Raw genomic sequence first — 11,459 nt, 5'->3', positions numbered from 1 at the left:
TGCAGAACATGAAACGTAATGCCCATTAGACCGGTCAGCGAAGACTAAAAGGAATGTAGATGAAAGTGATGCTCACTGAGGTAGGAGAAGTGGTGGGGTGTGGGTGAGCAGATAATCAATACATCTTGACATTTCTACTTCTGGAGTGTTTCCTGCAAAAACCCTTTCCTCTCCCATCCCCATTGTCACACCCATTCTCTTCTTATCACTTTTGAGTCCCTGATAGAAGCACCTACCTGCAACCTGGTTTCACTCTCGCCCACTTCCACATTGCTTTTAGAAGGATCTAACAAAATCTCTCCTCTTGTTCCAATCTGCCAGTGACTTCTCTTGGCTTGCAGCAATATTCTCAAATTTTTTGGCCTCAGGCAGGTCCTCTTTGCAGTCTTAAAACTTACTGAGATCCCCAAAGAGCTTTTGTTTATGTGGGTTATATGTCTCAACAGTTACCATATTAGAAATTAAAAATGAGAATATTTAAAATACTTTTGGTAATTAAAAAACAAAAGTGGCAAGCCCATTACATAGGAATTTTTTTTTTAGGAAAAAAAATGGCTAAATTTCCCCAAACAAAAATTACCAGTGAGCAATGTGGCAATGCTTTACAGCTTTGCAAATCTTTTTAGTGACTTGTTTAAATAGAAAACAGCTTGATTCTCATCTTTGCTTCCACAGTCAGTATGTAGCAGTATATTGTTTCGGTTGAATTGTATGAAGAAAATTGAACCTCACACAACTATGTACATGGGAAAAGGAGAAGTATTTGAATAGTCCTTTCAAATAATTTTGAATATTCTTCTTTAATACTACATGAAAATTCAATGAGTGATAGTTTCTTAAGGGTTGTAATGTGGAATCTGAAACCATATCGATGAACTTTTCTTATTCTGTCACATTAAAACCCATTGATCTATATTGCATGTTCAATAGATCTTTTATTCCTCTATGATTTTGTAACATTATACATCGATCCTGTAGAAAATACTGGATTACTGACATATGCAAAATTTTGAGGCACTGTTTCTTTATACTATAATGAAAAATCTCATTATTAATATTATCACTGATATTATTACCATTGATCTCATCAGCAAGTTCTTTTAATATTGGGAAGCTGTCAAATCCATGTTGTGAAATTTCCAACATTTTAATCTTTGCTCAAAAGCTTGAATTTTATTATTGGCAACAAGTACTGTGAGTTTTTTTCCTTGAAGTGACAGTCATTGCCTTCATTTTCAAGAAAATGTCTGCCAAATACCCAAACTGCTGGTTGTTCTTTCAAGTAAAAATGGTGTTCCCTGAAAAATGGCTGGTTTAATGTGCAACTCAAACAATTGTCTAAGTGCTTTTCCTAGAAATAACCATGATACTTTAATGGAACAGAATTATCTGATGGATATATCCCATTCCATCAAACAGAATTTAGAAAAGTCATAAAATCAAGAGTCAAGCCTTAATAAAAATGATAATTTTACTGTTTCAACAGGGATATTTGTAAGTAAAGGAAGCTTTTTTGTTGTTGTTTTTTAATTGCAAGGGACCCAGGGACTTCCCTATTGGTCCAGTGGTTAAGACTCCAAGCTTCTACTGCAAGGGGCCCGATTCAATCCCTGGTCAGGAAACTAAGACATCACTTGCCGCAGCACAACCAAAGAAAGATAATAATAATGATGATGACGGTGATGTTGATGATGATATTTGCAAGGGCCCTGTGGTGAACCGTAGAATAACTTAACAGTCCAGTTTGGTACTGAGATTCCTGCTTAAGGTGTCAGCAACTTTACTCAACACTGTTTCACATCATTGTACATGTCAACAGTTTGGGGGGTTTTTTTCCCAAAAAAAGTCAAATCATGTGTTAGTGTTACTATGATAATGCTTTTGACCTCTTAGACAGCTTGAAAGGGTTTGGGGAGCACTTTGAGTAATGCTGTCCTATAGAGTGAAGCCTGAACTTCTTGGTGTGGCCCAGACAGCTGTCCATGAACTACCCCTGCCGACCTTAGACCCCTCTCATATTGTTCCACCCCTGCTGAAGTTCACAATTTGGCTAAAAAGAGTGGGTTCATCCTGTAGGGGAAGAGACCTGGCTCTAGAACCCAAACCAAACTGCCTAACTGCTCATTTTCTCCTGGAGCAGGAAACAAGGTGACTTTCTTTCATGCCTCCAACACTGGGGACTTTGCTTGAACTGCTCACTGCCTAGAATTCCCTTTCTTTCTTTCTTTCTTTTTTTTTTTTTTTTTTTTTTTGGTGTGTGTGTGTATTTAAAATTTATTGAAGTATAGCTGATTTACAATATAGTGTTAATTTCTGTACAACAAAGTGACTCAGTTACATATATATATTTTTTCTACTCTGGTTTATCATAGGATATTGAATATAGTTCCCTATCCTATACAGTAGGAACTTGTCTATCCATTCTCTAGATACTAGTTTGCATCTGCTAATCCCAAGCTCCCAACCTTTCCCTTACCCATTTCTCTTCCCCCTGGCAACCACAAAGCTGTTGTCTTTTTCTGTGAGTCTGTTTCTACTTCATAGATATGTTCATTTGTGTCGTATTTTAGATTCCACATATAAGTGATATCATACGGTATTTGTCTTTCTCTTTCTGACTTACATCACTTAGTATGATAATCTCTAGGTCTATCCATGTTCCTGCAAAGGACATTGTATCATTTTTATGGCTGAGTTATATTCCATTATGTATGTACCACATCTTCTTTATGCATTCCTCTGTCTATGAGCATTTAGCTTTTTCCATGTCTTGGCTATTGTAAATAGTGCTGCAATGAACATAGGAGTGCATATATCTTTTCAAATTAGAGTTGTGTCTGGGTATATGCCCAGGAATGGGATTGCTGGATCATTTGGTAACTCTATTTTTAGTTTTTTAAGAAACCTCCATATTGTTTTCCATAGTGGCTGTACCAGTTTACACTCCCACCATCAGTGTGAGAGCCCCTTTCTTTTCGGGGGAGCTCCTATTCACTCTTCAAGATCCAGCTCAAATATCACCTCCTCAGTGAAGCCTTTCTTGAACCCTCCAGCCTGTGTCCATAGGACTTTGTACACTTCATTTATAGAACTTAGTACATTGTAGAGGGTCACAGGTCCTCATCAACAACTCAGAAATCCCCTCACTGGAAACTGGACTTGGCTTGTCAAATCATTCACTTTTAAAATCTGCCCTGGTTGTACATGAGACTATTTATAGTCTTATTTTTTTACCCTACTTAATACAAATATCAGCATGCTTCATGGCAGCAATACACATGTGTTTGATACTCAGATATTGCTGCAGGACCCACTGGGGTGCTATGGGAATTACGATATATGCCCTGTATTATCACAGGTGGCACTGGTGGTGAAGAACCCGCCGGTTAACACAGGAGAAGTAAGAGATGCCGGTTCAATCCCTGGGTCAGGAATATCCCCTGGAAAAGGAAATAGCAACCCATTCCAGTATTCTTGCCTGGAGAATCCCAAGGACAGAGGAGCCTGGTGAGTTGGACATGGCTGAAGTGACTTACAATGCATGCATCTTTCTAAACTCTGATAAATTCTGAAATCCAAGACCCATTGTGTCCCTGAGGGTTCGGGATGAGGGATTGTGGACTAACATTATGTTCCCGTGAGTTTGTCTCTTCTGCTTAACTGACGTCCATGAGGATGCTACCATGTCCTAAACACATCTGTATTCCCAGATTCCAACAGAGTGCCTGCTATGTGGTCACACACAGCAAAGTCTGCAGAATAAGTGGAATTTATGACTTTTCCATAACTCTATGGGGAGCTTCCACACCAAATTTTAAGGAGCAGATTGGACTTCAGAAGTCTAGGGTAGTGTTCAGGTTACAAGGACAGATTGAACACATGCCTCCAATTTTGCTCCTTCCTGAAACCCCATTAGAATTTCTGGAAAAGGAATTTTTGAAAAAAATTTAAAAAGAAACCTACAATGTTGAGAAAACAGAAACCACAACCGCAAGAAAAGGACAGTGGTAACTTACTGTGCAGTCCTGGGAAAGCAGAGTCCAAGGCAGTCAAGGGGAGGGTGGAGCACGAGCCAGATTTACACAGCAGACTCGGCCCAAGACAAAGAAACTGGCTGTCCCAGGTTTCTCTGTGGGTGAACGGGTGGGGGAGGGGCGGAGGCTAGATAGGAAGGACTAGGGGAGTATCTAAGAAGAAATTAGATCCTGGGTCCACCCCCACTCCACACCAACCTCCTCACACCCAACTTCCTTGCAGCTGATTTTCCCTCACACTGGAAGAAGTCTGCAAGATTATTCTCGGGAGAGGGTGCATGCATGCTAAACCACTTCAGCGGTGTCTGACTCTGTGCAACCCCGTGGACTGTAGCCCACCAGGCTTCTCTGTCCTTGGGATTCTTCAGGCAAGAATACTGGCGTGGGTTGCCAGGCCCTCCTTCAGGGGATCTTCCCGACCCAGGGATCCAACCTGTGTCTCCTGCATTTGCAGGCGGGGTCTTTACCCCTCATGCCACCTGGAAGATGGTGAAGCACAGCTTCTCTGGATTGGTGATGCCAGGCACAGCTGAGGACGTGGGCATTTCACAGAAAATAGGGATTTGATCCATGGATCAGGAAGATCCCTTGGAGAAGGAAATAGCAACCCACTCCAGTATTCTTGCCTGGAGAATCTCATGGACACAGGGTCCTGACAGGCTACAGTCCAGAGGTTTGCAAAAGAGTCAGACATGACTTAGAGGCTAAACAACAACAAGAACACAGCATGTGTTTTTATGGTGAATGTGGAAACAGCACACCCCCATGGCTCCAACCTTCACCCTCAGCTGGGTTCCTAGAATTCTGAAACCAAACCTTCCCCTCCAGGGACTAGGTTGGAAGATGTTTAGCATAAAGGAAAGACTTAAACACACTGACATACTGGATTTACCAATACCTAGATCCACAGATCACCCTACTGGGGAGCTCCAAGTGAACAATCTCTCTTGCACTCAAAGCTTCCAAATTTTTTTTTTTTTTTTTAGTATTTCATTGACAGTAGACCTAAGAAATGCCTCAGATTAAATAACATGGAAGAGAGAGAGCAAAACAAACAGGATAAAGCAACCTGGGAGAAACAGATAATGTGCAGGGAGTTTTTAAAAATATATTTTGTTTTCAGAGATGTAAGAAAGCATTTGTGCATCCCTGAACTGAAGCAAAAACAGGATACCATCAGAAAACATTCTAAGATTTAGGAAGAGCTTCAGATACTAAAGATATGATAGTTGATTTTTTTTTAATCCATAAAAGAGTTGGAAAATCAAGTTAAGGAAACAGTTTAGAAATTAGAGCAAAAAGATAGATTGAAAACAGGAAAGGAAAAAAAAAAGGAAGTCCAGACCAGGAGAGACCAGGAGACCTAACATCAGAATAATTGGGATTCCAGAGGAAGAGAACAGAGAAAATGGGGAGGAGGAAACTGTTTATAAAATACTCAAGAAATCCTGCAGAAAGCAATTTCCAAAATGAAAGAAACAAGAGCTTGTTATAATGGATGAAAATACACTCAAATCAAGGCATATTGCTGAAATTTCAGATCACTGAGATTTAAAAAAGAAAGATCTATGATTTTCAGGAGAGAAACAAAAAAAATAATAAAAGAAGAAAGCAGAATTAGAACAGCATCAGACTTCTCATAGCAGTACTGATGGCCCCATGCTTTCAGAAGTCTGAATGAAAGTAATCTTCAAACTAGACTTCTATTCTCAGTGAAGGTATTACCCACATATGATGTTTTGGCAGAAACATTTTCAAATTGCCAAGATCCCAATTCTTTTCCATGTAGCCTTTTTCAGCAAGCTGCTGCTGCTAAGTCGCTTCAGTCTGTGCGACCCCATAGACGGCCGCCCACCAGGCTCCCCCGTCCCTGGGATTCTCCAGGCAAGAACGCTGGAGTGGGTTGCCGTTTCCTTCTCCAATGCAGGAAAGTGAAAAGTGAAAGTGAAGTCACTCAGTCGTGCCCAACTCTTAGTGACCCCATGGACTGCAGCCCACTAGGCTCCTCGGTCCATGGGATTGTCCAGGCAAGAGTACTAGAGTGGGATGCCATTGCCTTCTCCATCTCAGCAAGCTACTGGAGGCTAAATTCCACTGAAACGGAATGTAAATCACTAAATAGAAAGATGTGTGTTCAGTAAATCAGAGATCTACTAAGTGACAGCTATGCCCCAGACTCAACGGGCAACCAGTTCAACCAGTCCCAATGGAGACCTGGAACTTATGTTCCAGATATGTTTGGGCATTATTACCAAGATCCTAGCTGAAGGAAGAGAATGCCCACCCAGATACGCAGAGCTCTGATTCTTTTCTAGATCTTGTCTTGACTGGGTGTTGGTGGAGTCCCTGCTCTCCCAATGGTGCCTTGCAATTGTTTCAGCTCCACATGTGTTCAGATTTGACCCACTCCCGAGACCTAGAGATAGATCATGGAGCTGAAAAGCAAAAACAAAACAAAAGAAAGTGAAACATGGAGTAGCCCTCTCCCTGTGAATGTATTTTTGCCAGACTACTGTGCATGGCTTGCCCTACAGTCCTTGCAGACACCCTGCTGTTACTCCCTCACATCTCTGGAAGCAGTTCTTGTAAATAAGAGGAAATACTCTGTGATGCCTCGCTTGGTCCAGTTCATTTTCTCCCGGAAGACTTCATCTATTGGCAGTAATACTGCTCTTCCCTTACAGTGGCTTGGGCTGGCTTGCTTCTTGGTTTTCCAAAATTAAACAAGACTTACTTTATTGTATAGATCCCATATCCTATACAGATGGTAACACTGCCAAAATATATGAAAGAATACTTAACTAAAAAATCAGGAGAATATGTACATATATAACTGAATCACTTTGCTGTACAGCAGAACCTAACACAATCTTGTATATCAACTGTACTTCAGTTAAAAAAAAAATTAGGATAAGGCTTTCCCTGGTGAGGAGACTGACCCTATCTTCACAGTGGAATTTTAAAGCTACTGGAAGTATTCTTATTTCTTAACCAATTTCTTTAAATGGCATGCACATAATTGCTGCTTAATGGCTCAGTCATACCCAAGGCTTTGCAACCCTTGGAACTGTAGCCGGCTGGCTCCTCTGTCCATGGGATTTTCCAGGCAAGAATACCGGAATCGGTTGCCATTTCCTCCTCCAGGGTATCTTCCTGACCCAGGGATTGAACCGGAGTCTCATGTGTCTCCTGCTTTGCATGCAGATTCTTTACCTGCTGAGCCATCAGGGAAGTCCTATGTTCATGATTCAATTTGCAATAAAGATTTTAAATTCAGGGTAAATGAAGGGATTTTAAATGGCAACTCACAGTTGTCAGATGTTTGATTTGTAGATTTATTACTCAATTAGGCCAACTTGTATCACCCCCGTTTAATACTGGAAGCTGCTCCTCCTCACCCATCACCTCTTCCTTGCCTCCATCACCTGTGCCCGCCCCCATTCTCAGGCTCTTCCAATTCCCTTTACCCTGCTCTACTTTTTCTTTCTTTTTTTTCATGGTGCTTATTAGCTTCTTACATCCTCTGGAATAATGAATCTTAGAATTTGGGGTTCCAACATCTGTTTTATGCTCTTAAATATTATTAAACTTCAAAACACTCTTATATGGGTTGTATCTATTGATATTTACTATATTTGAAATTAATACTGAGAAGTTTTCAAAACCCAAGGATCACAAGCACACATTCTGTAATCTGTCAGACATCATGTAGATTCTGGAAAATACTGTACAGTCATGAAAAAAATGAGAACACAGAGGTAACTATCATTTGGTATTGCTATGAAAATACTTTTGACCTTGAGGACCCCCTGAAAGGGCTTTAGGGGCCCCCGCAGTGCCAAGAACTCTACTTTGAGAATCACTGTTTGGAACAATGCCCAGTACAGAGTTGTTGGTTGGTTTAGTTCCGAAGTCATGTCTGACTGTTTGCAACCCCATGGACTGTAGCCCACCAGGCTCCTCTGTCCATGGGATTTCCCAAGCAAGAATACTGGAATGGGCTGCCATTTCCTTCTCTGGAGGATCTTCCCGACCCAGAGATCAAACCTGCATCTCCTGTTTGGCAGATGGATTCTTTACCCCTGAGTCACCTGGGAAACCCCAGCACAGAGTAGGCACCACTCAAATATGTACCTCGTGTCTGTTACACAGAGCACCCTCTGTTATGTGCTCCTGGTGATACAAAAGTAGGAAAGACCTAATCCTTCTCCTTGAATCACATCTCTCAGATGCCTTCTGGGCTTCTGATAGGAGAATATTTGCATTCAGTCTAATTCTGTTTCTCTAGAAACACTCTTAGGGCAGCAGTCCTGGGATTAGTCCAAGAAGAGTCTACTGCCAGCCAGCCCACACCGTTAACCAGTCCAGAGGACTATGACATATGTGGGTGTTTCTCACAGAGCCTGGTCAGGGTGTTAGAAATGGGGAAAGATGAGCAGAGCCAAAGAAAGCAGGGAGAGAGGGATGCCTCAGGCCCAAGAAGCATGTGACCTTGAGGGGGTCAGTTTCCAAATGAGTTTCTTCCTCTGCTCAGTGGGGCTCCTTGACTAGAGGCTAGACCCTAGGTGATGCTTCCGGGGTTAATATTCTACGGTTCTACTAATGTCAACATTTCTGGATCCTAAGCACTTAGTTATCAGTTGTCTCTCTGATTAGTGTGTGAACCCAGCCGAGCCATGTGTGGGCTTTGGAGACATGTGATCTCCTGCCCAGAAAGCCTAGGACCACTGGAGTCATTTAATATAGTAAAGCAATCAAGTAAACATACTGGATCCCATCACATGATGTAACAAAGAAAGCTAAGTCCACCCTACATTTCATCTGGAATCCAGTTTTGACTAAGCCAGTTGATGACAATTTGAGTGTCAGGTGGACTCCAATGAGAAGAGCAGATCTGATCAATTCCCATTAAGTTTATATTTTTCATTCATTCACTCAACAAATATTATTGAGCAGTTATTATTTGTCATCTGGTATGTGAAATACTGAGAAAACCCTTATGAATAAAATGCATATATAATGCATTTTATTTTAAATGCACTTAAAATGCACTTGAGAGCTCATTTCTTTTCCAAATAAATAATTGTCAACATGTAAATATCTGGAGACTTCACATTAAGAATCCAAGTTTCCAGAATTCCAGGAAAGTGAGTTTGTCATTGCCTCCCAGTTGCCTTCAGTCCTTCTGGTCACGTCCCTTCCCTGCCTGCTCCCTCTGGGCGTTTGGATCTGCCACCCTTGATGAACAGCTGGAGAGGAAGTTAGATTAATAAGTAACCATGTGTTAAAGACTCACTGGAACTGTTGCAAAGTGCTAAGGGGACATGCTTAGCACATTTTCTGTGAGTGCTGCACAACCAGAAAGGCTAGAGAGGGAGGAACAGAGGGAGGGAGGGAGAGATCCCAGCTCCCTCCGAGGCCCGAGTGTAGGAGGGCGGCAGGGAGTTAATGCAGAAGTCCAGTGCCATGTCCATGGCATGTGCTCCGGTGCCCTGGTGGAGTCTTGAAGAAAGAGTTAACTTCACCTAAGTTAAGAATTGGACCAGATTCCAAGCAGTTTTGACAGAGAATCAGCTGAGACAGGTGGGGAAGCCAGGAGAGGCTGGGAGGGAGATTAAGCTGGGAGTCCGCCCTCTCTATGTTAATTCTTCAAAGCACAGGACTCCAGTATGTCTTGCCTCTGATAAACATATACCCACTGAAGGCAAGTATTATTATTTATTAACATCCACCTAGTTATATCTTCTTCAAGCCAGTACTCCCTTAGGACCCTCTCTGATGCTCCTCTCTCTGTGCGGAATTCTCTTCCCCCACATCCTTCCATGGCTCACACCGTCTTGTGATTCAGCTATAGGCTTAAAAGTGACCCTCTTGAGGTGTGGAGAAAAAGGAACCCTCCTACACTAATACTGGGAATGTAAATTGGTGCAGTCACTATGGAAAAGGGTATGGACATTCCTCAGAAGTAAAAATAAAAATAGAGTTGCCATGTGATCCTGCGATCCCATTCCTGGGCATATATCAAGACAAAACTATAACTTGAGAAGATAAATACACTCTAATGTTCACTGCAGCGCTATATACAATAGCCAAGACACAGAAGCAACCTACATGCCAATAGACAGAGGAATGGATAAAGAAGATGTAGTATATGTATACAAAGCCATAAAAAAGAATGAAATAAAGCCATTTGCAGCAACATGGATGGGCCTAGAGATTTCATACTAAGTGAAGTAAGAAGCAGAAGGCAAATTCCGTATCACTTCCATGCATGCATGCTCGGTCGCTTCAGTCATGCCCAACTCTTTGCAACCCTATTAACTGTAGCCTGTCAGGCTTCTCTGTCCATGAGGGTTCCCCAGGCAAGAATACTGGAGTGGATTGCCATGCCCTCCTCCAGGGGATCTTCTTGACCCAGGGATCAAACTTGCATCTCCCAGTTGCACCACCTGGGAAGCTCTATGGAGCAGAAACAGACTTACAGACATAGAAAATAGTCTGGTGGTTGCCAAAGCATATGGAAGAGGGAGGGACTGGGAGTTTGAGATTAGCAAATGCAAACCAGTGTATATAGAATGGATAAACAACAAGGTCTTACTAAATGGCACAGGGAACTATATTCAATATCCTGTGATAAACCAGAATGGAAAAGAATATGAAAAGACATATATATACACATATGTGTGTGTATATATATATATATATATATTTAATCACTTTGCTATATACCAGAAATTAACACAACATTGTAAATCAACTATACTTCAATAAAATAAATTTTAAAGAACATATACGCCCTGAACAAGTGTTATTATTTATTGTTGTTGTTCAGTCGATAAATCGTGTCTGACTCTTTTGCAACCCCATGGACTGTAGCCTGCCAAACTTCTCTGCCCATGGGATTTCCCAGCAAGAATACTGGAGTGGATTGCCATTTCTTTCTCCAGGGGATTTTCCCAACCCAGTGATCAAACCTGCAACTCCTGTGTTGATTGGTGGATTCTTGACTGCTAAGCCACCAGAGTCCGTGGTTATTATTTATTAACACCCTCCTCGGGCCACTAGTCCCTTTAGGAAGTTCTCTTATGCTGTGCTGTCTGCATGGAATGTTCTTCCACCATATCTTTCTGTGACTGACACCTTCTTGTGATGCAGCTCCTGGCTTAAAAGTGACCCTCTCAGAAAAACAGCCTTCTCTGGTCTCCCAGCAAAAAATTAGCCACCTTCTCTCCCTCGATCCCATCAGCCTGGTCTGATTCTCTGAGTAGCATTTACCACCAGCTAACATTTCTATAACTGATTTTCCCTCTCTCTTCACCAGAAAATAAGCCCTATGAGAGCAGAGACCTGGTCTGTCACCTTCACTGTCATATTCCCCGTTGTTTACAACAATCCTGCCACTTAGGAGCCGCCTAACACTTGCTG

Source organism: Muntiacus reevesi, chromosome 1 (genome assembly GCF_963930625.1).
Source record: "Muntiacus reevesi chromosome 1, mMunRee1.1, whole genome shotgun sequence".
Taxonomy (NCBI): domain Eukaryota; kingdom Metazoa; phylum Chordata; class Mammalia; order Artiodactyla; family Cervidae; genus Muntiacus; species Muntiacus reevesi.
Note: the sequence above shows the minus strand (reverse complement) of the source record.